General features: G+C 43.8%; 1 pseudogene; it reads left to right on the plus strand.

Annotated features, from left to right (window-relative positions):
• Positions 1 to 2721: 2721 nt before the first annotated feature.
• LOC150005037 (ferritin heavy chain pseudogene) lies at positions 2722 to 3265 on the plus strand (annotated as a pseudogene).
• Positions 3266 to 4860: the final 1595 nt, after the last annotated feature.

Below are 4860 nucleotides of genomic sequence, written 5' to 3' on the forward strand. Positions count from 1 at the left end.
GTCACGGTTCTCAGGTCACTAACTGCCACTGTGGGTCAGGCTGTGTGCTAAGTACTGAAGATCCAGCTGTAAATAAGATGAGCACCCCCTTCCACAGAGCTCAGGCTGGTGAGGGAAAGACAGTGAAGTGAACAGCCCTGAGCCCATGGGCTGAGGCTGTCAGCAGGTTAGAGACACAGAGCGCTGAGTCTGCCCACTCCCTGCTCCCTTCAGCAGGACCCTGCCAGCACAGACCTTCTGCTGTGTCTGGGCTGCTGGTGGGCCACATGACTCCACCAGCCCAGCCCCAGCTGGTCCAAACAGGGCAGACACTGCCAAGAGTGGCCAGTCTACTAGCTGGCTAGTGAAAAGATGAAGGGGGCTGTGCCGAGTCTGGCTTTAGAGAACTGGAGTTTCAAAGGCAAAGAAGTTAGACTGGTAAAGGCAACAAGGCTGGGCTGGGGCCAGAGGCCTTGATAGTCACACACAAGCTAAGGCAGCAGAAATTATGAAAAGCCTGGGCTTAGTGAGACAGAGGGCCAGATAGTGCTGACTCTAGAATCAGAGGGGCCGGAGTGGTCAAGGAAGGCTGCCCAGATAAATGAGACCAGACTGGAAATGTAAAGAATCTTCAGACACAGGATCAGGGCTCAACTAGCATTTAGTCCATCCAAGAAACATTTACCTGCCCATTCCTAGGCCCCGTACTGGGATGACTATGACTTGGTCTGTGCCCCCAAGGAGCCCACAGCATGAAGGAGGACATAAAGGCTAGTCTGACGATGGCAGCATGGGAGGATCAGCGCTGTGAGAGAAGGAAGCCCAGGAGGCCATGGGAGCTTATGGCAGACCCAAGATGCAGCCTGTTTACCACAAGGAAATTCATCTCCCAGTCCAAAGCTACCATGACAATGGGGTCACTCTAGAAATGAGCTGCGTCTGCTTGGTAATAAGTGGCTCTGTTTGCACTGGAGAGCCCAGGGATGCACTCAGAACAGCTGGTTTGTTCTGGCCCCCAGCAACTGCAAAAGGCTAATTGTCCACTGACATGCCCATTCCTGGCATGCAGGGGTCAGAGCAAAAAGATGTTCTGCCTCTGTACCCATTCATGTGGCAGTGGCCAGGGAAGCTCCTCAAACCAGCCCAGCTCCAGCCTCCACACTGACCACAAGCACAGGGGTGAGTGAGCATTTGGAAAAACCAAACAGACCATCTCCCCAGGGCCTATGGGAAAAGAGAGTGAACAAGTGATTGGCACTCTTGGGCCTTGGATTCTTAATCTGAAAAGAAAACCCACCTGCTCCATGAGGTTGTTCTAAGGATCAAATGAGAGTATGGAGGTAGAGCTTGGTTCAGTGCCAAACTTGTAAATGCCCCACTGACGTTACAGTGTTGGGCTGGGTGCACTGGGCCATGCAGTCCTCCAGACCAGGAGCTGGGTCAGCTTCTCCTTCGCATCCCCTCCCCTCCTTCACATCCCCGCCCCAAAGCTTTGTGAAGCTCATGCACTCAAGAAGCACTTTTACTCCCCTACTGAGGTATTCATTTGCTTGTTTATTTTCTGTCTTGTTCTAAAAACAATTGGTTAAAACCAATACCTCTTAGGGTCAGAAGGTTACCAGGCTTCATGCTTTGTTGTTTTTGTTATTGTTTCAATTTACATGGAACTAACATTTATTGAGTAACTTTGATTTTACAAACTAGATGGCTTATATACACTATCTCATTTGATTCCAATATATAATGGGATGAAAAGATGGCAGAATATCTTTTAGGAAGAGAACTGTGTTGGTAAGTGACGTAACCTCCCTAAGCCTCATTTCCTCAGTTTCTTCAGCACAAAAGGGATAATAATCGCATCTATCTCATGTAGCTCCTGTGAGGATTAAATTAGATAATACACAGGATGCACTAAGTACAATGCTGAGGGAAAGCTACCTTTTTAGTGTCTAGAATGTACCAAGTATAAAATATGAAACTAACAAATATCTGATTGACTGATTTGCACATAGTAGGAACTCAGTAATAATTGTTATTTTTACCATTTGTCTATGAATATTTACAAATGGGCATGTTTGATAATGAAGATGAGGCTCTCTGGGCATGGTTTCCGTGTTTGGGATGAGACAGAAACAATATTGTTCAGGCAACCAGAGAAAATTCTCCTGAGCTTAAAATGATTAAGGGACTTTCAAGAATAAAGGTTTCTAAAATTCCCCTTTAAGTTGTTTGCTTCCTCAAGATGTAATTCTCCTCTACTGCCTAAGTCCTTCAATAAAATCTGCCACATACAATCTCTTGGGTGGGTAGTGTTGTAGAGGGTGAATTATCGGGGCATCGCCCATCACATTGACATGGAAAAGAAGAGGTACAGAGCGCGCACACAACAAACAAACACAGAGAATTAAGAACTTAGCCACAGCAAGCCCTGAGGACTAAAGAAATAAATGCACGCTACACATTACAATCTATAAAATTACCATTAAAAGGGCAGTAAGAGAATATGTGATTTCCAAATTAACAGAAAAAATGGAATAATTAAACAAATCCAGGGTCTTTGGGGAGAGTCGCAGCAGTTTCCTGCTATCACAGTGCTTGGACGGAACCTGGTGCTCGATGCCCCCATCCCAGCCAACCATCCAGATCCAGCTTTCTGCCACCTCCTCACAGCATCCTTGGACCAACCCAAGGCTCCCACCATCACTCTAGCACCACGCAGCCACCTCTCCTCAGCTACCCACCATGATGACCACATCTACCTGGAAGGTGCATCAGAACTACCACCAGGACTTGGAGGCTGCTGTCAACCACGAGATCAACCTGGAGCTCTATGCTTCCTGTGTCTACCTGTCCATGTCTTACTACTTTGACTCTGATGATATGGCTTTGAAGAACTTTGCCAGTTTCTTCACCAATCTCATGAGGAGAGGGAATATGCTGAGAAACTGATGAAGCTTCAGAATCAATGAGGTGGCTGAACCTTCCTTAAGGATATCAAGAAACCAGACCATGATGATTGGGAGAATGTGCTAAATGCAATGCATTGTGCATTACACTTGGAAAAAGTGTGAATCAGTCACTACTGGAATTGCATAAATTGGCCACTTAGAAAAATCACCCTTGTTTGTGTGACTTCATTGAGTCTCACTACCTGTATGAGCAGGTGAAAGCCATCAAAGAATTGTGTGACCATGTAACCAACTTGCGCAGCCTGGGGGCCCCTGAAACTCGCATGGCAGAGTATCTCTTTGACAAGCACTCACTAAAAGGCAATGAAGAGGGCTAAGCCTTTTAGGCTGGCTTCACATAGCCAGAGGTTTGGGGGGTACTTCCCTCGTTACCAAAGAGGTACATGTATGTTAGAGTTACCTTTACCTTTTCTGTAACTTGTAACAAATCATCCACTTATGTTCTTTCATCTGTACCATTCCTTCAAATAAAGTAATTTGATAACACCACCCAAAAAAAATATCCAAAAGAGGAAGACAAGAAACCTCATGTAGGACCAATAGAAATCATATAGTAAATGGCAGATTTAAATACATTGAATGTAAATGAACTAAATGCTCCTATTAAAAATCTCCAAAGGAGTATAAGAAAATTTTTAACTTAAATATATCCAATTAAAAAGAGAAATAGATACAAAGCATATAGAAAGGTGCTATGGTCTGAATGTTTGTGTCCCCCAAAATTCATATGTTGAAAGGTAATGATACTAGGGGGTGGGCCTTTGGGAGATGATTAGTGTCCTCATAAAAGAGACCCCACAGAGATCCCTTGCCCCTTCCACCATGTGAGGTTGGGTACAAGACAGCCATCTATGAAGGAGACCCTCACCAAACACCTAATCTGCCAGTGCCATGATCTTGAACTTCCCAGCATCCAGAACTATAAAAAATGCATTTCTGTTGTTTATAAGCCAGCCAGTCTATGGTATTCTGTTATAGCAGCTCAAACATACTAAGAAAGGTTATAAGTAAAAGAATAGAAACAGGTATACCATGCAATCAATAACCTAAGAAAGCACTGTGGCTACACTATTATTCGTCAGTGAAAACTTTAGAGCAGAAAGCATTACTAGAAAATAGGATAGCCAGTTAATGGTGACAAAAGATTCCATTCATTAGAAAGATAAAATTGTTCTAAATGTGTAGGCAGATAATAATATGCTCTTAAAACATACGAAGCAAATATGGGCAAATCTACAAGGAAAAGAAATAGTATCAAAATGAGAGCTTTAATAATCAGTAAATTTTTTTTTAATTTTATTTATTTATTTATTTTTAGAGTGAGGGGAAAGGAGAAAGAGAGGGAGAGAAACATCACTGTGTGGTTGCCTCTCATGCGCCCCCAACTGGGGACCTGACGTGCAACCTAGTCATATGCCCTGACTGGGAATCGAACCAGCGACAATTGGTTCGCAGGCCAACGCTCAATCTACTAATAATCAGTAGGTTTTTAAGGAAGCAAATAAAAAAATCACTAAGGATAAAGAAAATTTTAACAACATTTAACTAATGGACAGCACCTACAGAATAAAATTTTTTTTCAAGTACACACAAAACAATGACAAAATTAACATATACTAAACCATGAAACAAGTCTTAACAAATTAAAAAGTATTGAGCCCTGGAGGGGCAGCGCTCAGTTGGTTGGAGAACTGTCCTGTACACCAAAAGGTTGCGGGTTCCATCCCCAGTAAGGACACATAACTTGCTTGCATGTGCAATCCCCAGTCAGGGTACACATGGAAGGCAGGCAACCAGTCGATGTTTCTCTCTCACATCAATGTCTGTCTGTCTGTCTTTCGGTCTGTCTCTCTCTTTCTTTTCTCTCTCTCTCTCTCTCTCTCTCACTCTCTCTCTCTCTCTCCCTCCTTCC

The sequence above is a fragment of the Furipterus horrens genome, unplaced genomic scaffold, assembly GCF_987537825.1.
Source record: "Furipterus horrens unplaced genomic scaffold, mFurHor1.1.pri manual_scaffold_7, whole genome shotgun sequence".
NCBI lineage: Eukaryota > Metazoa > Chordata > Mammalia > Chiroptera > Furipteridae > Furipterus > Furipterus horrens.